The following is a 25,188-nucleotide window of genomic DNA, read 5'->3' as shown; positions in this document are numbered from 1 at the left end:
TCAATCCAGATGCATGTTTCTGATACTTTTTTAGAGTTACAAATTTACCTTCTCAGTGTGTAATGGGTCATTTTTCTGTATGCTCTCACCAACACATATTTCAAAGCATTTTCAGAGATCTGAACATTTATTAATTGTAAATGTTGTACTTACCGCCTCCTCGACTGGTAAAGGCCTGACTGTGGTATTACGACTGATTAATTTATAATGGAGTTTCCAATGTTAGTAATATGGCCCACAATTTTTCTTTCATTATGCTCCAGTACATGACCAGTAGAAATAAGCATTTGACGATAACGAATTTGCTAGCGTTGAGGTGGCGAGTATGACGCCGGTGTTCCACACTGTACATTTGGTCATTGTGCGTCGTTTGCTCTAAAGGCGATTTGCCGCACTCGCACGAAATCTTATAAATACTTGGTTTTCACAGCTCTAAGTCGTCTTTTTGTACCCATCCCTGGAGAGCCGAGATTTTTGTTTAAGGGCAAAAGATCACTTTAACCTTGAAATATTTCGAGTATATGGTAGGTAGGCTGTTGTCCAGGAACTCATCCTGTCTTATTCCTCCGTTTATAGCTCCGTAGTGCTTTCCGTATCTACTAACATGAACATAAATTTTCCGTGAACACAGTTAGTAGGTGTTTTAATTGCTCTTGCACGCAATGGTTTCGGTTAGTCGAGGGACCATATGTACAAAGTGAAGCAATCACTTTCCCTACAGATTTAAAAGCTTAAGCTTCCATATTTATGTATAAAATTCGAAGAATGAGCTCTGGCTTGTGGGGACGAGCAGACAAAGCAGCTTCTCCTTCGCCTTGAGTTCTGGCTTCGGCGTTATATAAACCGTGTGAATAAAGAGAAGGTTGTCATTATTCTGGTAGCAATAGCTTCTAAAACATGAAGGGTGAAGAAATGGGGACTGATCAAAGTACAGTGAGTGTAGCTGTGAGCAGTGTTTCTAAAAGGATAACGCAGGTAGGTGACTTTTGGACCAAATTTTAGCCTTTTTTTACGTGATTGTAGCAAAAAAGGAGTGACTAGCAACATGTAAACCTCTAAGTGCAGGGCTACCTAAGTATGAATGTGCAGACTATATGCAGCGTAAAGGAACAGTGCATTAGCGCCGAGGCAATCAGGCTAGTATCGTAAATGTCAATATAATAAAGGGAAATTCAAGTGTTTGAGAAGTGCTAAGTGAAATTAAAAACTCTATTCTTTGGGTGATAAAGGTTATGATCTAGAGCCCTTGGTTCATGATCCCCTAACGTAATCCAACAGAGGATAGCCATAAATCATTCAAACGCTTTTGGAAAAGAGTGAGGGTGCGGATAGAGCGTTGTTTTGGTCAGCCTGAGAGGTGGTTTCTTATTTTGTTGCACCTGTGTAGAGTTACCTTATCAAATGTTGCAATAATTATAGATTGATATTTTGTACTGCATAATGTTACGAAACATCTACAGGACGAAGATTTTGAAGATATTGCACAGGACTTCCATGACATTTCTGAAAATGAGGGAAATTTTTAGGAGAGGACATGGAAAGAGTCCAATACAAAATGCAGGTTTTTTAGTATATATATATATATATATATATATATATATATATATATATATATATATATATATATATATATATATAGGGTGTTTCAAAAATGACAGGTATATTTGAAACGGCAATAAAAACTAAACGAGCAGCGATAGAAATACACCGTTTGTTGCAATATGCTTGGGACAACAGTACATTTTCAGGCGGACAAACTTTCGAAATTACAGTAGTTACAATTTTCAACAACAGATGGCGCTGCAAGTGATGTGAAAGATATAGAAGACAACGCAGTCTGTGGGTGCGCCATTCTGTACGTCGTCTTTCTGCTGTAAGCGTGTGCTGTTCACAACGTGCAAGTGTGCTGTGGACAACATGGTTTATTCTTTAGAACAGAGGATTTTTCTGGTGTTGGAATTCCACCGCCTAGAATACAGTATTGTTGCAACAAGACGAAGTTTTCAACGGAGGTTTAATGTAACCAAAGGACCGAAAAGCGACACAATAAAGGATCTGTTTGAAAAATTTCAACGGACTGGGAACGTGACAGATGAACGTGCTGGAGAGGTAGGGCGACCGCGTACGGCAACCACAGAGGGCAACGTGCAGCTAGTGCAGCAGGTGATCCAACAGCGGCCTCGGGTTTCCGTTCGCCGTGTTGCAGCTGCGGTCCAAATGACGCCAACGTCCACGTATCGTCTCATGCGCCAGAGTTTACACCTCTATCCATACAAAATTCAAACGCGGCAACCCCTCAGCGCCGCTATCATTGCTGCGCGAGAGACATTCGCTAACGATACAGTGCACAGGATTGATGACGGCGATATGCATGTGGGCAGCATTTGGTTTACTGACGAAGCTTATTTTTACCTGGACGGCTTCGTCAATAAACAGAACTGGCGCATATGGGGAACCGAAAAGCCCCATGTTGCAATCCCATCGTCCCTGCATCCTCAAAAAGTACTGGTCTGGGCCGCCATTTCTTCCAAAGGAATCATTGGCCCATTTTTCAGATCCGAAACGATTACTGCTTCACGCTATGTGGACATTCTTCGTGAATTTGTGGCGGTACAAACTGCCTTAGACGACACTGCGAACACCTCGTGGTTTATGCAAGATGGTGCCCGGCCACATCGCACGGCCGACGTCTTTAATTTCCTGAATGAGTATTTCGATGATCGTGTGATTGCTTTGGGCTATCCGAAACATACAGGAGGCGGCGTGAATTGGCCTCCCTATTCGCCAGACATGAACCCCTGTGACTTCTTTCTGTGGGGACACTTGAAAGACCAGGTGTACCGCCATAATCCAGAAACAATTGATCAGCTGAAGCAGTACATCTCATCTGCATGTGAAGCCATTCCGCTAGACACGTTGTCAAAGGTTTCGGGTGATTTCATTCAGAGACTATGCCATATTATTTCTACGCATGGTGGATATGTGGAAAATATCGTACTATAGAGTTTCCCAGACCGCAGCGCCATCTGTTGTTGACAATTGTAACTACTGTAATTTTGAAACTTTGTCTGCCTGAAAATGTACTGTTGTCCCAAGCATATTGCAACAAACGGTGTATTTCTATCGCTGCTCGTTTAGTTTGTATTGCCGTTTCAAATATACCGGTCATTTTTGAAACACCCTGTATATATATGTGTGTGCTATTTTTCCACCTCTTGCACATTGCTTTCATCGTTCATCTTTCCATTAAGGAGTCTCATTGTCATAGCTTATTTTCCCATTCGCATCCTTGTCTGCACCAGGCCGTGTAATTTTGTGGTACTCAGTTTCTTTGTACTGCCTGTTTCTGTAAAACATTTTACCTTTTCAACGGTGGTGGCTTGTTATGTGAGCTTGCTCAGCACTAGCAGGATGATGGGGCAGCACGAGGTGTAACATCTCCTCCTAGCAAGGACAAAATTCGAGTTTGCATTTTTGTAAAGATGTATAATGATAATAGTGGAAACTACAAAATATTAACTGTAGTCATCGCACATAAGCATTCTGAGTAATATGAAAAGTTATTACATATCGGAAGAAACTCATACTATTACCATACTCAGCATCGTAATTTTTAGTTCTCTCAACGAATAAAGCGTTATAAATAGCACAATATGATCTATAAACATAAAGTAATAAAGCGTGGTTTCTAGAATCATTATACAGTAACATTTTTTTAAAAACTAAAACATCTTTAATGCAATAAAGAATAGGACGTTCGCCAATACACTACTTATTCTGATAATAATAATAATATTAATAATAACAGCGGCTACGAGATGGAGAGAACATTTGGTTCTTTTCTAATGAGAAGCAATTCCTGCTGTTGGTAGTCGCGATTAATTTTCTCTGGCTAATAAAAGCTGGAAATAAGTCTTACCATGTAACTGCCTATGCTACACAGGTGATGGCGTTAATTTGGATGCTGTAAGCCTTGTGTCAGTGCTCCTGAAAATTACGATTTGAAAAAAAAAGAACTATAAAATATTTATATTTTAACATTACAGAATATGCGTAATTTGCTTAACCTGTATCAAAGTTAAGTGGTTGTAATACAACAATTTATACTTTAGTTAACTGGAATCTTGAAAAAAATAGTAACAAATAGGCGTAATTTTAATTAACAATTTTATTTAGCTACCAGGTTTTGTGCCTCATTGGCATCATCTTCAGGGCCTACACAGGAAACTAGGTAACTCATCTAGTACTCTTATAGGGACAACTGTATCCGACTGGGTTCCGTAGACATCTATAAACTTCTCGGTCGACGTGGACCCTTCACACTTCTAACAATAGCCAGCCCAAGTCTTCAGAGACTCGTTTTGATGTTAGTTACTTCCTTTAGCAATTATTTTCCATTGTTAACGTAAATTAGATTCAAATAAATGTCTTACTTCCTGAGTTGCTTGCTCTTTATTTATTTTAGTTTCCAGAAAGTAAGGTTTCTCTAATAATTCGGATATATTTCTAAAGCCGTAGTACTTTCTGCTCATACCATCTTACATCTGAATCGGATGAGTACATCCTTAATCGACAAGTCACTTGTGCAAACCTAAAACAAATAATGCGAAAGGAAGTGTTACGGCCAACAAAACAATGAAATCCGATGCTCGCGCTTAATCAACAAAGGATGCTGACAATCAGACGAAGCAGATTATCAGAAGTTTTTGTATTTGAGTTAAAAGTAAAAGGTAGGAAGAAATGGCAAGGGCATTCATATTATCTGAAAAAAAGCTTCGCTTCTTCCTTTTGTTGGCCGACCGGAGAGACCGAGCGGCTCTAGGCGCTTCAGTCTGGAACCGCGTGTCTGCCACGGTCGCAAGTTCGACTCCTGCCTCTGGTATGGATGTGTGTGATGTCCTTAGGTTAGGTAGGTTTAAGTAGTTCTAAGTTGTAGGGGACTGATGACCTCAGAAGTTGAGTCCCATAGTGCTGAGAGACATTTGAACCATTTGAACCTTTTGTTTGCAAGTAAATTCTTTGACTTCTACTTTTAACTCCCAAGCTTGTACGTCTGCTTCATTAGTACGACCAAAGGTAATCAGAACGCCTGTAGTTTGCGTCGGGTTGTGGCAGCTAGGAACTTGTAAATAAAATCTGAGTGGGCTTAGGAAATATCGAATGTCCTAGTGTACCGTCGCTCTTACATCGCTCAAAGGTTTCTAAAATCGGCATTCAACCTTTTCTCTCCTTCTCCATAGTAAAGTTTACCACCTGTGTATGAAGTTCAGTTGTTGCAGGAACATTGAAAGACTGTCCAAACCAAGAGTCCCAGTCGTATCGCCAAAATATGATTGGATGTGAAACATTTGAATCGAGAATTCGTTCTTAGAATAATAAAAATGATGGCCACCATATGTTACAAATGATTCTATGTGGCAACACCATCAAAGAGTTTAAAAAACGCAGGGATAACAGGGTACACAATACATTCGCCGCCAGGCTCTGAAATAAGGAAGGTTACTGTATTGTCACCAGTATACACCTGATGATGGCCTAAAGACAGTGCTTCGAAATATCCATACAAGTTATCTACATGCGAAACTTCTCCAGAAATTTCATGAAACAACATGAGTATATATAACTGTGGAGGTGTAGGCTGAATATTAACGCAATGTATTACATCTGTACCTGTACTCTTGTTTCAAAATGAAGTCAGTGAGTTTGGTGGCACATTGGAAGACAAAGCATCAGGTTCACATTCATTTGCGATTTTCGTGGTCTTCTCTAACTCAGTTTGTGGAATGATCCCAGTCCACCCAGCCACGTATTTCATTGTCTTACTGCGTTGGTATTCCGCTTGTGGCGACCATTCGGAGGAGGAGACATGTCTTTATTGAATAAAAATTGAAACGGTGCAGTTGAGAAAAAGGAACTCTAGGACTATATGTTTCAGCTATTCAGATGAAATGAACATATCTCCGGAGAAAAATTGTTAACTATTCCTTACATAAAACATTGTTTCGATTTATTACTTCGCTTAGCTTTCCCTACTGGTATACACGATTTGAGATAGCTGCTGCGAGGAAAAGGCCAAACTACCATCCAGTCATAGCTGTCGGTTCTATATCTACATACATACGCCGCAAATCACCATACGGCGCTTGACGGAGGATATATTGTGCCGTTGTTACTCATTCACTTTCATGTTCCACTCGGAAATGCAGCAAGAAGAAGACGACTTTATACGCCTCCGTACGTGTCCTATCAATATTATTTCACAAAAATAAGGTCGTCTTCTTTCCAGAGATCCTCATTTGATTTCGTGGAAAATTTCCGTAATATACGAAAGTTGATCACAGATAACGATAACGAATCTAGCAGCAGAACTCTACAGTGGTTCGATACGTTCTTTGCACTCTTTCATAGATGTCTTTCTTTAATTTGTTGGTGTATATGCGGTAGATCCGTCTCACTGTTCCTGGTACTGTAAGTAGTGGATTACGACTTTGTGCTGAGAGACAAAAGTAAGAAATCGTGCACGTCGACCTTTAACGACAACCCTCAGAGCAAGAAGGAAGGCTTGTGACACACGGCTTCAGTGTTGGAGGTCTGGCACTCCGCATATTTCCAGCTGCGCCTGGTGCTCGTTATGCAAACCAAGTGTCCATAAAAGTGTCCATAAACAAGGAGCTTTATTCAGCTGGCCTTTACAGATGTCCGACGTCTTCTCGCTTGCTACAATTCGAGAATGCAACAGCAAAGAACTCGCTTAAAGAACAAGGTGTGAGATATATTAACTTTGGATTCTCCAGACATTTACATTTATAAATTGCGTAATGGGGGAATATCAGTGTTTCCTTCCCAAGACAAAATCACTGGCTGACTTTCAGTCATAAAATGTACGACGCTTTTTGCTGCGTTATTCTCCTTTTCTTCAAGTGAATTTTATTACGATGTGTCTCTTTGTACGTCCAAGGCATTCCGTTATGGAAAATTTGCTATGGTAAAATAGAGAGTTTTGACCTTCAATTTGGGAAAGGATGACACAGGGTTGAAAACGAAAAACAGGAGGGGGTCAAAGCGACTGCTCGGGAGTGTTCCAAACCGACCCACAACGAACTGCGTATATATAAAGTTTGTTGTGATTTAGTTTCTTATCCTTTCCCAAACTGTCGGTCATTACTCTCTATTTTACTGTGTGAATCAGCATACTACATTTATGTAAATAACATCGTGAAAGTATCAGTTATGATCGAACGATGATGCTAAATATGAAGGCCGTAGGTTAGAATAATCAGTTATGGGTAACATTTTCTGTTTATCATCTCCCCTGCTACATGAATATCAATAATCGAAATTATATAACGTTTGACGAATGCATGAACTTTCGAGAACGTCTTTACACTGAAAATTCATCTCAGTCAACATTCCTAATACGACTAGACAGCGCAATCTCCAGCATCCTATCTGAAACAATAATTAACGTGTTAATATGCCATGACACAAACATCGACATGCTCACAGCTCATGAATGCCTCCGAAGAACTGTAACTACCAACTGCATCTACTTAAACGTTGTTCTCAGCGAACGTATGGCGGGCACAACGACAAGCCATGAGAATTTTTCGACAGACAAACGTCATAATTTACCATTGGGCACAGCTAAACTAGGTGTTGCTAGATAACAGGTACTTAGTTGAATTGTCAGCCTTGAGAATTGTACTATTTATCGAGTAATCGAATTCCAACGGATTTCTTTTGGCACTCATGTGGATCACCTCACACTTTTCGTTATTTAGCGTCAACTGCCACCTGCCACACCATACAGCAATCTTTTCTAAATCGCTTTGCAACTGATACTGGTCTTCGGATGAACTTAACAATACAGGGTTTGTCCAGCAGGTGACACTGCAATACATGATTCTTATTTACCGCCTCGCGGTACTCGCACAGAACACGTGCTTCACCTAGGAGGGGAAGAGGCTCCACTTGTGGCTGTTGGCATTCGGGCGTGGCAGTCCCACTCTGGAAATTGCTACAAAGGGTAGGAGGGTTTCCTGTCGGAGGTAGGTCCTTGAGGGGATGACCGTGTTCTCGAATTTTGTCCTCCAGTTTTATGCACGGTAGTTCTGATACGCGCCCAAGACAACCAGTGCTCTTCGAACTCAAGCCGCTGTCTACCGGCTGCTATGCGTTAATTGGGAGGGGTTGGGATCGGATTCCTCCTTCCTCCTCTTTCATTTTTCATTTTTCGCAATGACACGGCGCACGTGAAAGGCTACAACGCCAATGTGAGCAGATAAAATTTCTGCACTGATGCTAGCTTCAGGCATCTCGCCCACTGACTCATTCACTTCAATGTCCCATTTCTTAAGTATACTTTAGCGCTGCACACAGGAACAGCATCTTCGACAGCAGGCACACACGAGTCCATAGCTCACACCCGCAGCAGCTGCAGATTGGCGTCACATTCCCTGCTCTTCAACAACCTTATAATGTTTTTCCTGCCTAAGATCTATGTATTGATGGTGAGGCAATCCTCTTTAAACGTCTGAGTGCAATCCAGGCCCACGCCTAGATATATCGCTTGTTACCATTCGCACTGACATATCACCATGTAATTCTTCATTATAGAGTGAAACTACTGAATAGTAATTAAAGCATTTAGTAGGTGCGAAAAACTAGTGTTGTAGAGTGTATCACTTCTGCAAATTTAGGCACGTGTCCCTTACACTGATTAAAATATTCCATATACACAGATACCTGAAGGTTACAAATGCGATTTTCCTAATCATCCGAAACTACACTGACTGAAAAATAATTGCCATGGTGACTAGCGGTGTAAAGCGACACAGCATCCGCATCCAACTGATCCAAACGAAAGACCAAAGTCGTGCCCAGAAAATGCCCTAATGTACGTGAAGCCACTCCCCACCCATCAGCACTGATTAATACATTTACAAACAAAAATTCTACATTCTATATACGTTCTGTCGTCCTTTGCTAAGACAACGTCTGTTTACGGTGTTGTTTACTCGCCACGACAAGAAGCCTACAGAGTGATACGTTTACGCAGCTTACCACAATTCTGTATCTTGTACAGCTAAACGCACTTATATACAGATATGAATAAAGGATCACATAAACTCGTAAGGGTAGCTGAAAACTACTAAAACTTAGAAAAATTTGAATTCATGAGTCATATTTTAGCTCTAGAACAGCAGACTAAACGAGAAGATATAAAATACAAAAAAAAGTGGAGAATTATTTAATCAAGTTTCAGAAATAAAAGAAATGAAACGTGTACGGCAGTAAAAACATTGTGTTTTATTTAGTCACAAAGAAAGATCGATTGCATTCTGCCTGGTTACTGCAGTTCTGAGACCGAGAGTTTCCTTGCATTGTATTCCATCAAGTATTGGTGTAAAGTTGCCATTTCTTGCCACGGCCTGTCTACAACGCAGAGGTATACATATTCCACTTTAACCTGCCCATGCTTACGTGTTAACCAGGCTGGCAAGCAAGCCACCGCACATTATCATCAGAACATACAGGCTGCTTTACTGTAATCGAGGTCAAACTATGCCCAAACCAAACGGGCTAAAGGAGTATTTTCCTTATTCAGTTTACTGGCTTCCTGGCCGTGTCATTTCATCCACCTCAAAAGTAACATCAATTACGATCACTGAAAGGACAACACCCACTCGCCAAGAAAATCCCCAATCCAGCCGGGAAACAAACCTACGCCCCCTTCGATTAGAAATCCGCCGGCCTGAAAGCGCAGCTAGAGGCGGACGTAAAGGGATCTTGCTTGGCTGCCCGTCTTCCCGCGGTCCTACGTGGTGAAGCAGTTTATTCTGTACGTTTCATTGTGGTGTTATGAACAGGAATCAGAAGTTTACGGTAAGTCCTTTTTTTACCCGAATATCACGAGTCTCAATAAAATACCGTATATATTAATTTTGGGTCACTGTAGGGCAGAAAATAGTGGCTTTTACTTTTACCTTTTTTCCTATTTGGCGAATTTTACGATTATTTATTTATTTCGATATGAACGGGTTTCTCTGCACTTTAATATCCTTATGACTAGTACTGGCTATTCGAGCCATTACTGGGTCACGTTTAATCCATGATTTCTGTAGTAAACAGTAAAAGTCGAGATCCTGTAAACCTGAAGATGTCTATTATACTGCAACGCCTACTAAAGTAAGCATTGGGAAGTCTAGTTCCTGTTGTGTTCCAGACACATATGAGCCCCGTTATACTAATTTTAATTACTTTTTCTTGGGTATGTATTGCGCATTCGTTGAATTCATTATAAGAGGCCAAAGTAGTTCACTCTAAATTCACTAAATGCATTTTAGTAAACACGAAATTCGTTAATCATATAATATTAATCTAAAACTTACATGTCTGATAGAAGATATTTTTCTTTCGTACTACGCTGTCTCCGCTCTACGTTGCATACCACTGACTAGACTGTGCTTCTTGGTATCCACTGAGCAACTTATTTTTCCTGAGTCAATCAATGTTTGTCCGAAATTTAGAAAGTCTATATATTGCTAAAGGCAAGTCTTTATCACACATTTCCCCGCACCCGTCAGCCACTAATACTTTGACCTCTTTCAAAATATTTACGGAGTGAGGAAACTGCTGCTCGTACTCACAAAAATGTTGTAACGTATTCGACGTTCCCAGATGGGTGTTCACTAACTTTTTAGACAATTTCCATTGCGAGATATGTACCGACTTAATTGAAGCTGCCTCCTAAAAACATGACAACGCTTCCCCTGTAAGGCTCCGTTTCTTGACTGGTACTCATTTCGCAGTTCTTAATTTCTCTTCAATCTCCTTTAAGTTTGATTTCTTCATTTTTCAGCTCTCAGCGTTATGATAAACGAGCTGTAGTGATACTATATACACAGGTTTATACCTGGGTAGTCAAGATGGATTGACACAAAAACCTTTTGTCAGATGTAGCAGGCTTAACGAGGCCCGTGAATTTTCCCACGCAGTGTAAACTCAAACTGACCTGTTCTAACCACTGTGCTGAAGTACACATGCACTCTTGTATCTCCATCGCAGCAAGTTGAGTTGCTTTAATCGTTGTGTTTCAGACACGATCCGACCGGTTGGAAGGAGTATTTGTACACACCTGCTACAAAACCCGTCGGAATGTTCCACTGCTGGTGACGATTACCTGCTTCAGCTCCTGCACTTCGTTTCCTACAGACGCACCAGTAAACTAGGATTTTGGAGTCAATTTTCACTTCTGGGTTCACCAGCTACGTATGGCTCGCGACAGCAAAAAATATTCGGAAAAACGAAATATACACTTCCGTAGGACCGTAGGCATAGTCAATTTGAAGAAAATCATTTTGGGTACAAGGCAGTGTCATTATGCACCGCTAAAACACAATAAAATACCGATGTTTCGGCCGTATTTGGGATAGTCCACTTCAGACCGTCGAATTTTAAGACGGCTGAAAAGGACCTCAGCAAAGATGGCCGAAACGATATTTTAGTTACTTTTTATTGTTTCATAATGACGCTGCCTAATACCCAAAATTATTTTATTCAAATATTTACCTAGTTACAAGTTATAGCACGCATTAATATCAGGAGGCCGTCAAATTTGTTATTGGTAGGGAAGAGATCACAGTACGCCACTGTTTCTGCCTGAACGAAGTTTTGTTATCTGCTAGCCACTTCCGTCTGTTATTTGTTCTAATTTTCTCGCATGAAATAGTGTTAAATAATCAAGTAGTCGTTTCGATCATCATTTACGTACGGTCCAGGTGGAACCAGAATTTTAATCTTAAGTAGCCACACAGCTAAGGAATATCATATAAAGAATAGGATTAATCTGTAACAACTTGTTAATTCGACATGGTAACTTCTATTTGTTTTCTGTGTAATTGGCTACGTGCTCATCTGTATCTTAAATATTCACTTTATGCGGAACACTTTAACCACTCATGATAAAGTGTGATGGTTATATTCAAGATAACTGAATACTAAACCATTGAGCGCCAAAGGAGTAAAGGGAAAGAAATGGACACGTCCATCCAGTACACAATGCTCTACAGACGCTAAGTGTGCAATTACAACGGAACAGTTATAGGTGAGCTTACTTACTTATTTACTTAAGGTTTTCTGCTTAGGGCCACCAGGCCTTCTCTTACTTACATCAACACTTACCTAATAAATGACAATGATGTGACAAATAGTATTAGAATGATTTAAGTGTCCTCAGAGACAATGTGAGTATGTAACGCCGACTATATGTGAGTCTGTAATACCGACTATGAATTAATAGTGCCAGTACTGATAGTACTTCTATTACTGTTGTTGCTGCCACGTAGGAAATATTAAAGAACAAGGTGAAATATTCTCTTGAAGACTAACGGGTTAGCCGGCCGGGTGGCCGAGCGGTTCTAGGCGCTTCAGTCTGGAACCGCGCGAGTGCTACGGTCGCAGGTTCGAAGCCTGCCTCGGGTATGGATGTGTGTGATGGCCTTAGGTTAGTTAGGTTTAAGAAGTTCTAAGTCCTAGGGTACTGATGACCTCAAATGTTAAGTCCCATAGTGCTCAGAGCCATTTGAACCATTTTCGAACTAACGGGTTCTAATAAATATGTAGTAGCAATCCTAAATCTGTGCCAGCTGGGACTGGAACCTCAATTTCTTTAACCCGTTGGGTGACGTGGCACCCAAACGGCCGAAGAAAGATTAAATTTAAAACAGGGCAAAAATCGTAAACAGTTCCTAATTTCACCGTTAATGATGTTTCCACCTACGATTTGCAAACAGTAGTACCATGTCTTCGCCCACGCGATGTTTCTGAAGAAGTAAATGGGGGATAAAATTTGGTCCTAGTGTTGGAAAAAAACTGGAGAAAACCTGAGTGGCAATATAAGACGCAGTTAGGTCTGGAGGTGTGGTTAAGGTGACTACTCACAATAAGTGCGATAATTCGGTTCGAATCTTGGTACGGATCAGATTGTTTAACTATCAAAAATAAACGTTGCATGACAGGTTCAGCGTAACTGAAGGGTTTGTGCTGTTAACACTTCGACCGCTGACTATTATGTACTGACGGGTAACATACTGTAGTGGCAATAAGGACGACGGCTCGGAACAAGAAGCTGCGCTACAAAATTACGTTAACAGCACCTGCCAGCGTAGTACGGGCTCCTTCCGCTCTTTACGAAGACGAGATTCTGTAAGGGTTCCACACAACAGCGCATCCGTGACAAAGAGAACAGCAGAAAATTGTGGAACAAAGCGGTAGGCGTTGTCCCTATCGTAGGCGCAATTAACGACCTAACGGCGCCGGGCAACTAATTGGTTGGGCCCCGTACATCTTCTTGCGAAAAGCTCCAGGAAAGACTGAAATAAGAAAGAAAGGGAAGACGCACTCTGCGAAGCGGAACTCTTTCGCTTTTTTGGAAGACAAAGCTTGCTTCAAGAATTTCATTCTCCTGGTCAAACAGCTGGTCGTACGAAAATGATGTTCACCCCTGGCTTTTTAATGGACATTTTCACTCGAGAAACGTCCTGCTATATCAGTGCTGGGTAGAATGTTTCACCTTCTGCGACAGAAAATAATATACTCAGCCAGCAGAAAAATTAGATTCTGCAGTCCTCTGTATAAGAAAGTTATCTTGGTAGGAGACATGAAGCTTAGATTGACAGAAACTGGCGAAGAACTTTCTAAAGGTATGGATACAAATATGGATAAATTGTGACTTACATAAACGTGTTACCGATTTTCTCAGACAAGCAACTTTACAAGTACAGTTACCAGTCTCGCAAACAATTCAAAACCTGGCTACATCTAGCGATTACCATGCTTTACCCTTTCATCGCGGGGTAGCTGATAAGTCAGAATGAAAGTGTTTGCCGGATAAAAGTACCCACTGGGAGAAATATTTGACGCTCACCTACAGTCATCTTAGCACAACTTAAAAGCCATCTGCACTCTAACCACCAATTAGTCATTAATAATCCATCACAATTTTAAAAGAACAGTCATGTTTACTTTTGCTTCCTGAGAATGGCGCAGAATACAACGTCAAACATTTTTCGATCACTTTGGAAAATGACCAAAATTCTGACAGTCAGGGCAGAGAATTTTAAGTTAAAAATAAATTTCTTTCTTCCTGAGAGTTTCAATTCTACAAACAAAATTTTTGTAGAAAGTTAGTATCAAGTGTAGTATGATTAAAAAGAATGCTAAATTTTCTAAACTTCATGCCCTTCACAGGATTCATAGTATTGAAATGGACATAATTCTTCCTCCCCAGGAGTTACGTTTTTACTCTATTTTACTGCACTACTGGTCTTAAAATACATGGCTGGCTATTAAAACTTCATTACCATGAAGACAGCGTGTAATAAACATCTATATGACATGTGTTGTATCATGTTTTGATATCAACCCACTGCGGTTCTGCAGTTGGTAAGAGAACAGTAAGGTTGCGTCTGGTGCCAGTAGAGTTCGCATGGGATCTGATGGATCCAATAATGAGCGCCCACTGAGCCACACACTAGGAGAAATATAAGTTAATATGTTAACTTGTTCGCTAATTATTTCTGCTCGTGTTCAGATTTCTTATAACAACATTTGCTCCGCCGCTCTGTAGCCCACCTCTCCTTGACATTGGGGGCCAAGTTGTGAACAACAACAACACGAAGTGCGCCACAAGCTTGAAAAGTCACTGACCTTGTTTGCTCGGTCTTTCAGGCTCGTACAGTCTTGTCACGTAGCTTTACTGAGGAAATACGATAATTTCCAGGAAGACAAGATTCCACATGGACAGTGTGCATCGACCACGATTGGCGCGTCTGTTGAGGTGGCAGGGCAGAGATGCTCGCCGATACTGATGCACCCAACGATAACATTAGGTACAGAAGAAACACCACATCGGTTTTTGAGACGTGCCTCTGTTCTACGCACAGCATTACGATGGACTTCACCGTACGTAGAGTCTACAAGGAATGTTTGCACTCATCATCGTCACAGGGGCCCGTCGTCTGACGCGGTGATATGGGTGCCATTGGGAACTCAATACGATCACCTGCGGTTCGCAGAGCCGACAGTTCTTGCAGCAAAAGCCGTTTTGTGAGCAGGTTCCTTGCATGTCTAACGCGCTCATGCGGTGACTGTGACCTACTTTTGAGGTCTTTGTAATGTCATCTTTTAACAAGATAACGCAAGTTCTCATAATGCCCGTGCTGTAATTACCTATCTCGATACAGAAGGGCCTTCGACTGTTGCTCCGGCTCTCCATGTTGTCCAGATCGCTCAGACATTGTGAATACCTGGTAAATGGTTGTTGAGGAGCTCCCACGCAACCACTATAGTGATGGACTCTGGTATAGAGGTGCAAGAGCGTGGAATCACATATCTGTACCTTTCGTTCAAGCTCAATCCTACACGATGCCCACTCGGGATAAAGCTGTTGTTGTTGCCAGAGGTTTCTACTCTGGGTACTAAAGTTTGAACTCCTTCAAATCACCTATAGGTTTAATTGTGTATTCTTCCTACTATCCTGTACAATCAAAACAGGCAAAACTTCGTTATTCCTTCTTGGTGTTGCAGTTTTATTGATCAATAGTGAACATAATTTTATTTTCAAGTGCACATCTTCGTATGGTTACCGTGGTCAAAAACAATTTGTCAAAATTTAATTATAATGTAATTACAGGGATATATCTGTAGGAAAAACGTGCAAATTATCCATGAAATTCATAAAAGAATGACCTGATTCAACCATATGTTCATAATAACACCCACACAATTAGTAACTGTTGGTTCCACTAAACATGTCAGGAGTCCACTTTACGCAGGAGGAGAGTGCGTGGCGTGGGCTGGGGTTTTTTTGGTTAGAAGCTTCAGGGAAAAAACAAAAAGGATTTAAGGATTTGAGTCTCATAGGGTCCAGGTCGAACACAGGATGAACGTAGATCCAGGAACCATCGGTATAACAGTTGCCAGGTTGTCGCAGCTCTGTTGGGAAGGTATCAGAGCTCCATGCGCTAATCGAAAACACTGATACTCATATCGTTAAAGGCATTGAAAGTTGGCTAAAGCCGGATATAAGTTATCCCGAAATTTTTGCGAAGACGTAACGGTGTTCCGAAAGGATAGGATAAACACAGATCGCGCAGCTTATTTGTTGCTGTTAGAAGTAGCTTATCTTGAAGCGAAACTGAAATAGGTTGTTCCTAAGAGTGAGTAAGGGTAGAGGTCTTTCTTGGTAACTGGAATACGATAATAATTGGATCCTTTTACCGACCTCCCGAGCCAGATGATACAATTGCTGAAAGGTTCAAAGAAAACTTGAATCTAATTTGAAACATGTACCCATCACATACAAGTATTGTTGGTTGTGACTTCAATTTACCTCCGATATGTTGGCGAAAGTACATTTTTAAATTCTCGAGATACGCATAAAATATCACCCGAAACTGAGCTAAAAGCACTTTCTGAAAATTATTTCGAGCAGTTGGTTCATGATCCCAGTCGAAAACACAATTGACCACTTGGCAACAAATAGTTCTGAGATAATGACGAGCATCAAAACGGGTACAGACATTAGCGAACACAAGGCTGTCGTATCGAGACTATTGCAACTTCAAAATCTTCCAAAGACACTTGTTCAAAGAAGCTGATAAAAATTAATTTGTTGCCTTCCTGTAGAGTAGATGTGGCTTGAAATTAAAGAAATAGTATTGACAACAACTGATGAAAAACATATAAATTAACAAACGTCGGAGTTGATCCCCCTTAATACCTACAACAGGTCAGAACAGTGTTGCAGAAACTACGAAAATACCACGCTAAATTTAAACGAACGCAAATCTACAAGATTGCCTATCTTGGACAGAAGCTCGAAATTTAAAGCGGTCTTCATCGCGATATGCTTGTAAAGGTTCCCATAACGAAACTTTGTCTTGAAACCTGGCAGAAAATTTAAAGAGATTCAGGTCGTATGAAAAATATGCTAGTGCCAAAACACAATCAATGACTTCTCTGTGTGATATGAATACTATAGATGACAGTGCTGCTAAAGCAGAGTTACTAAACACAGCCTTCCGAAGTTCCTTCACCAAAGAAGGCGAAGTAAATATTTCAGAACTCGATTCAAGAACTGCTGCCGTCACGAGTAACTTAGAAGTAGATATCCTCGGAGAAGTAAACCAACTTGAGCCCTTAATAAAGGCAAGTCTTCTGGTCCTGACTGTATACCAATGAAGTTAATTTCTGAGTATGCTGATGCAAGATTTCCATATTTAACAATCATATACAACTGTTCGATCGACGAAAGATCCGTACCCAAAGACTGGAAAGTTGCACAGGTCACACCAATATTCAAGAAAGGTAGCAGGATTAATCCACTAAATTACAGGCCCATATTATTAACGTCGATACAGCAGGATTTTGTAACATATAATCTGTTCGAAAGTTATGAATTACCTCTAAGAGTGTGGTCTATTGACACACAGCTTACACGCATTTAGAAAACATCATTCTTTTGAAATACAACTGGCTCTTTACTCATTGACAAGGGATTTCAAACTGATTCCGTATTTTTAGACATCCAGAGAGCTTTTGACACTACACCTCACAAGCGGCCTGTCTTCATACTGCGTACTTATGGAATATCGTCTACGTTATGTGACTGGATTCGTGATTTCCTGTCAGGGAAGTCACAATAGTAACTGACGGAAAGTCTTCGAGTGAAACAGAAATGAATTATGGCGTTTCCCAACGTAGTGTTATAGGTCCTCTGCTGTTCCTTATCCATACAACCGATTTAGGAGCCAATCTGAAAAGTCGTCTTAGGCTGTTTGCAGATGACGTTGTCGATTATCATTTAGTAAAGTCATTAGCATTTCAAAACAAATCTGAAGACGATTTAGGAAAGATATGTGTGTGGGGCGAAAACTGGCGATTGACTCTAAATGACGAAAAGTGTGAGGTCATCCACAGGAATGGTAAAAGAAATCCGTTTAATTTCGACTACACGATAAATCAGTCAAATCTAAAGGCTGCCTAAATTCAACTAAATGCTTAGAAATTACAATTGTGAATAAATTGGGAAGAACATATAGAACATGTTTTGGAGAAGGTCAACCAAAGGCTGAATTTTATCATCAGAACACTTGGAAGATGCAACAGACGTACTAATGAGCCCGCCTACAGAACGCTCGTTCAGTCACTTTCAGAGAACTGCCTTTTAGACTACTGCTGCGTGGTGTGGGATCCTCACCAGATAGGATTAACTGAGTACATCGAGAAAATTTTGTATTATCGAGAAATTCGGGTGTGAGCGTCACTGAATGAGAAAACATTTTGTTGACGCCAGCCTACACAGGGAGAAATGATCATCATAATAAAATAAGAGAAATCAGAGCTCGTACGGAAAGATATAGATTTTCGTTTTTTCCTCACGTTGTTCGAAAGTGGAATACAAGAGAGTTATTGTGAACGTGCTTCGCTGGACTATCTTTACTTCTGTGTGCTTTGTAAAGTATCCATGTGAGTTAGATATAGATGTAGAATGTTGCCAGAACTGAGACTGCTACATATCTGCACACAATTTTTACTTTCGAAACATATCATTGTTGGAACAAAAGTAATAAAAGTGAATAAATGCTGATACCGCGATGTCCCGACGCTAAAATTAGTAATGGGAGACTATTTTAACAAAACAAAGACACTTTCATTGGAAATAATTAGCCACAGAATAAGTATGACAACATGAAATCGTCAACGATGTTTCAAATACCCTAAAACAGGCATGTTCTGTTGTGAAAGATGGATAATTTACAATACAAGAACTATAAGTGAGCAAAGAGAACGGAATACCAAAAATGAAGTGCTATTCAGTAGGTTTTCGTGGCCGCTGTCGTTAAAGGAAAAATATTCTGAGTTGTTACGTCCCCTCACGTTGTTCTTCAATTTCTTTTTACACCGGGAGCATCAGGCCCTAAAGAAGATCCCGGCAGAGGGGTCGAAACTTTGATTTTATAAGAAGAAATGGAAGAGGAACAGACGCCTAACAACCTGGCAGAGTTTACCTTCGAAAGAGAAATGGTCGGATTTAAAAAGGCGTAGGGCAGTAATACATTCCTTCTCTTCTCCTTACTCTGTTCAGTCTGGATCAATGAAGCGGTTGTTCAGAAGTGGGATTAAGACTAAGAGTGAAAGGATAATGATAAAATTGAAGACATTAGAATCATCTGCGAACTTGATGAAGAATTACAGGACTTTTTAAGCAGAATGAGCAATCGAGCTACTAAAAATTTTAGATTGATCGAAAAAGAAAGAAAGATAAAAAAATCGAGGAGCGGCATAACAAAATTAACGAAAGACTTGGGAACTACGAAGTGGACGTAGGAATCCTGTTACTTTCCGGATGAAATAACACATGACCGAAGAAGCAAGAAGGGTACAGGAAGCAGATTAGCACGGTGAAAGAGACCATTCGTCACCCAGAAACAGTGTCCTAGTGTAAAACAATAAACCTTAATTTGAAAAGTAAATTGTGAGCATAGATGTCTGGAGTTCGGAAACGGGTCAACGACATTGGAAAAACTGGAAATGAATTGATAAGAACTTCCTGAGATGTTCCACAAGCGAAAATGCTAATTATGCGTCTCGTGCAGTTGGCGCACTTCAGATTATCTTAAAACAGATTATTTTACTGATGTGGCTTTCTCTGTTTTAGGATAATCTAAATATGTCCAACTGCGCGAAGCGCCCCATTACCAATAAAGCCTTGTGCAACAGAGACTCTTTTTTTTCTTTTTGGAATAATTAATTACAGTTGCTGCACCAGGATAATGGAGTGAAATGATGGGTTTCAGATGTGTGTTACAGAAGGGTATTGAAATTTAAGTGGTCTAATATAAAAATTAATTTGGAATCTATTCGCAAAGCCAGTGAGATATGTGGAAAACACTAACTAAAGAAAGGACAATAAATGGACCTAGGTTACAAGTAAATACCTGCCATCGTACTAGGAGGAGCCCCAGAAGAAAAATGAGTAGGGGAAGAGAGTGCTAGCAGTAAAATTGCGTGTAAATATTATTGTGAAAATTTGGCAGAATATGATGAAAAAAAAAAACTTCGTGGTGCAAGGCTGTCTAACCTTACCACAGGAGGACTGAAATAACGCCATTTGTGCTTATACCAGTAGTCGAATTATCATATGTAGGTTTATGATATAAACTAAGAAATTCATAAATGCGATTGTAAAAAACGAAATATGCTCAAACACAAAAAATTGCGCACCACGAAGAAACTATCCAAAAGTGACGGAAATCGGCATATGTGATGTACATGTAAAGAAAAACAAATTATTACAATTTCATAAAAATTGGATTATTTATTCAGGAGAAAGAGCTTCACAAATTCGGCACTTTCAACACATGACGTCTTCGGCCTGAAATCACCCAGACTGCAATAGAATTGCGTGCAGTGATGAGTCTCGCTTCGAACAGAGCCCCGATGACCTGTGAAGACGTTTCTGGAGACGCCCGAGACACCGGTAGGATACCAACCTGACTGTCACCCTCCATATCGCCCAACAACCAGGACTGCTGGTAGGAGTCCCATTTTATCGCATCGCAGGACCACTTTGGTTACCATCCAAGGGATCCTTACAGCATGGCGGTACGTTGGCGACACTCCCCATATTATTTTATTGCCATTCGTGGAAAGCCATCCTGGGCTTACATGTCAGTAAATTAATGCGCGCCCGCACACGCTGAGAGCTTCTACTGCTTCTCTTTGTGGTTGCCTAACTCTACTTCGGCCAGGAAGGTCGCCAGATCTCTCCTACACGCGAGGTGGACAGAATTGCCACGATATTACATTGGTTGACTTCCAGCTCTACCACTCAATTCCAAGCGGAATAAGTGCCTGCATAAGGGCCACAGGTGGACCAACACGTTACTAACTTTCTCAATTTATGAAGCTGTTTCTCTTGAATGAATTAACGAATTTTTCTGAAACTGTTATCATTTGTTCGACTGTACATGTACACCACATCTATTGATCTCCGCCTATTCGGATGAATTCATAATAGTGCACAGCTGTTTTTTTAATTTTTTGGTTGAGTCATGACGCAGACTGTCCAATATTAAAATATGATAATCTACCATTAGCCAAGTAAGTGCATTTAAATATCTTGGAAGCACAATAACTGAAGACGTGAGATGTCACCAGTAGGTGATAACTCGAATTGCCATAGCGAAGGAGGCATTCAACAGAAAGAGGAGACTCTTATGTTGCAAATTACATAAAGAACTAAGGAAAAGGCTTGCCATATGTTGTGTATGGAGTGTGGCACTATATGGGGCAGAAACGTGGACGCTGAGACGAGAGGATGAAAGAAGATTAGAAGCATTTGAGATATGGATGTGGAGGAGAATGGAGAGAGTTAGATGGATGGAAAAAGTGAGTAATGAAAGAGTATTGGAAAGGGTTGGTGAGAGAAGATGTCTGCTGAAGGTTGTGAGAGAAAGGAAAAAGAGCTGATTCGGACATTCATTGAGAAGAGAGTGCTTGCCAGCAGATGCTTTGGAAGTATTGGTTTGTGGGAGAAGACTAAGAGGAAGAGGGAGATACAAGATGATAGACGACATAAAAGGAAGAGGAAATTATGCAGACCTGAGTAGGATGGCAGAAGACCGGACAGCCTGGAGAACTAGCATGTAGAAACTTGCCTTTTTTCAGAACACTGATGATGATGATTAGGTTGTTCCAGTTTAGAATTAAAAGTTTTCTCTTCTTTAAATATGTGTGTGTGTTGAAGTAGAATAAAATATACCAATCCCAGGATTTTTCTAATGATATGATCGTCTATGCGCAGCCCACAGGAGAAAACTCGCCAAGTGCTGTGAATTTCAGGACGTACAGAACTCGAGGTCTGTAGCGGGCTATTGTGGACGTAATTCCACTCGGAGCATTCCCTAGAGCTGCAGCGTGGTGCTGCGTTAGCGCACCGTGCCCCACTTTCCCCATGCAATGAACCGTTTCGCGTTGTCTCTCCTCATCCGACTGTATCGATTCTGCATCTGCGACCGTACTCCTATGAAATTCCGACTCGTAAGAGGAGCTGTAAAAGGGACGGTTTGCAGTGCCTCAGCGATCTCTCTGTGCGGCTGCTTCCATCGTAACGAGGAAAATTTCCGATTCGCGGACGAAACGGAATCTCTCGCTTCGTAATGGATCGACCCCACCTCCTCGATAATTAAGGCGAAACCTAGAGATCTCTCGCTGCCGGGGCGATATCCACCTAGTAGCGGCGCTCAGACATCGCGACGGTAAATCGTTTACGATTTCACTGGGCGGTCTCTGCCAGCTGCTACGACGCGGAGGACACGCCACGGCGTGCTTCGAGTATTTCCCTACGGTGCCGTAGCTCTTAAACCGCCACGCCCGCGATGAAGTGCCCGTCTTACGGCGGCGGGTAGGGTTAAGATAATCCGGCAGCGAACATGCGGGCGGGCCGCACGCGACGTAATACACTGCTGAAAATTAAATTTCTACGGTGAAGGAAACATAAGCCTGGCAGACAGGATATACGAGCTCGGGCAGCGTCACTTCCAGCGCCCAGAAAACCTACACGGATGCTGCGTCGCGCTCGTGTCGCTGGTCTAGTGTTGCAAAGTGCTCCGTGACCGCAGAGTAGTAAAGGAGCACTAGCTCATCATTGCCGATCGGGTACCCACAAAAAGGAATGATGGTCAGTTGGTTCATCATGTACACAAATGTGGCGTCGGCCTATTTTAAATAGATAACACATCACAGAAACTGGTAGCACTCCGGCTTTAGGCCACCATCGGGATCATCCGACCGCCGTGTTATCCTCAGATGAAGATGCGGATAGGAGGGGCGTGTGGTCAGCACACCGCTCTCCCGGGCGTTATAATGGTTTACTTTGACTGGAGACGCTACTATGCGGTCGAGTAGATCCTCGGCATCACGAGGTCGAGTGCATCCCGAAAAATGGCAACAGCACACGGCGCCCCGGATGGTCACCCATCCAAGTGCTGGCCACGCCCGACAGCGCTTAACTTCGGTGATCTGTCGGGAACCGGTGTATCCACTGCGGCAAGGCCGTTGTCACAGAAACTGATACCTGCACTTACACACTAATTTCGTCAGTAACGAAATTACAAAGCGTAGATAATTTTCTCTTGTCACTCACGTAAGAACGGCGTGAATTCAGAGATATAGGTGATAAAGTGGTGACCCATGTAACAAAATAAATCACGAACGAAAGCTGTCCTGCTTGGATATACAGGGTGATTCTTATTAACGTTTAAAAACCTCCGAAGCGATGCAGATGACGCCTAAACAATTAATTAAGACATATGCGTTCACAAATGTCGGTAAATATGCCATAACTGGATGACAGATGTTGAAAAAATGACGTCACCCTCTAACGTACCTCGTCGTGTGTGCAGCGGCTGAGCCTATCGGTATGTCGCACATGAACATCCTAATCGGTGTCACTCTGGGCATACGTGCGCGACTTTAATGGGTGGAGCTCACGGTTCAAGTCTTACTTTCGGAAGCATTATTTTGTTCATTGTGTTACACAACTAATTGTTTACATTAAGGTAAGATTTATTATTGTATTTACAGATCTCGCGGTCTGCGCTGGTTTGTTGCGAAGCACATTACAACAGAACCGATGGTATTGTGTCACATGTAAATGACTGTAAGTTTCCGAATTGCGTCGTTACCAGTATATGGCCTACGTTTTCTTCACTAAATAATGTGTGTAAACAAAAAAAAAAAAGAAGGGCGAAAGAAAGAAACATTTGGTTACAGTGAGGCAGTAACTTGTGCGTCCACACCAGACCACATTCACAAAAGATACTCCAAATTTGCACTTGTTTCTCGAATGCAAGTACTGCACCACTGAATAGTCTCTTCACGCCCAAGCCTAAACACTGTACGTGCGGTGAAGTACCTGCCATATGTTGACGTCACATGTTCAACATTACTCATCCACTTTTGGGGTGTTTCACGACATTTGCGGTCCCATGAGTCTCATATTAAACTACTTGCCCCAGCGTTATTTACATGGCTTAAGGTTTTTTTTAACGTAATAGTAGAAAGAAAGCTGGGAATACACATCTATGGACATAGTTTCTCCCTGCGAAAAATACATGTATTGTACTCCCAACCACGACTGAGCCGTCATAAAATCTACTCCTTACGAACTGAAAAAAATTGTAGGCAGCATTAAGCGTACAACCGTTGCAAGGAAGTCGACTATATGTTGATGTCAAAGCAAACAAAACGGTGTTAAAGTTGCAGGAGACGAAAGATTAGTCGATTCCAACTTTCACTAGAATGTCTAGTGGGTCTAAAATCTCTCACCTTCCATTCTATACCTCCGTCACACGCAACAAGACAGCTTTGAAGACACTATCAGACGTCTACCGGAGGAATCGTATGCGACAGATTACTGAACCCGTATTACTTTAACAGCTGTACAAAGAACTTCTACGCCAAACTTTTACGCCTCATATGAATGATCAGATGATAATGGTCATATCCGTTTCCGCATACAAACATGCGTTAGAGTAGGTCAGTCATCCACTACTTCTTCTACCTTGAGAAAACATAATGGCACAATAACGACGTACTTTGGAACATAACTGAACTACTGCATTTAGAATCATCTCTGCTGCTGAACAACAAACAAGGAAGACGCAGATTACCACCTGCGTCTCCTTTTTTTGAATTTCTAGAACGGCATCAGATTTTGATCTCGCTCGCTGAAAGTGAAATGATGTCTTAATACATAAACTACCATCCTGTCTCTTCTTCTTGTCAGTCTTTTCCATGTAATCGTTTCCCCGAAGATTCTGAGGACAACTATTTCAGTGCGTATCTTGTAAGTCCATCTTATTTTCCAGGTTCTTAAGTAGCACCGTACCTCAAATGCATCTATTGTCTTCAGTACCTGTTTTGCTACAATCCATGTTTAACTTCCATACAATGCTGTTCTCCAACGTATATCCTCAGAAATTTCTTCCTCAGATGAAGGCCTATGTTTGATACTAGTAGGCTTCTTTATGTTCTCCTAGCTCCGTCTGTCAAGGATTATTTTGCTACCTAGGTAGAAGAATTCCTTCGTCTACCTCCTGATCACTAGATACTATGTTA

The 25,188-nt window shown here is 41.2% G+C and overlaps 1 protein-coding gene and 1 pseudogene across 2 annotated transcripts in view; one reads left to right on the top strand and one right to left on the bottom strand.

Moving 5' to 3' along the window:
* The window catches only part of LOC126268000 (uncharacterized), a 720,479-nt gene that overhangs the window by 228,092 nt on the left and 467,199 nt on the right, over positions 1-25,188 (top strand). The gene's annotated exons all lie outside the window — the stretch shown is intronic.
* LOC126268328 (5S ribosomal RNA) lies at positions 23,012-23,129 on the bottom strand (annotated as a pseudogene).

The sequence above is a fragment of the Schistocerca gregaria genome, chromosome 4 (assembly GCF_023897955.1).
Source record: "Schistocerca gregaria isolate iqSchGreg1 chromosome 4, iqSchGreg1.2, whole genome shotgun sequence".
In the NCBI taxonomy this organism is placed as follows: Eukaryota; Metazoa; Arthropoda; class Insecta; order Orthoptera; family Acrididae; genus Schistocerca; species Schistocerca gregaria.
This window is presented reverse-complemented; position numbering and strand designations above follow the sequence as displayed.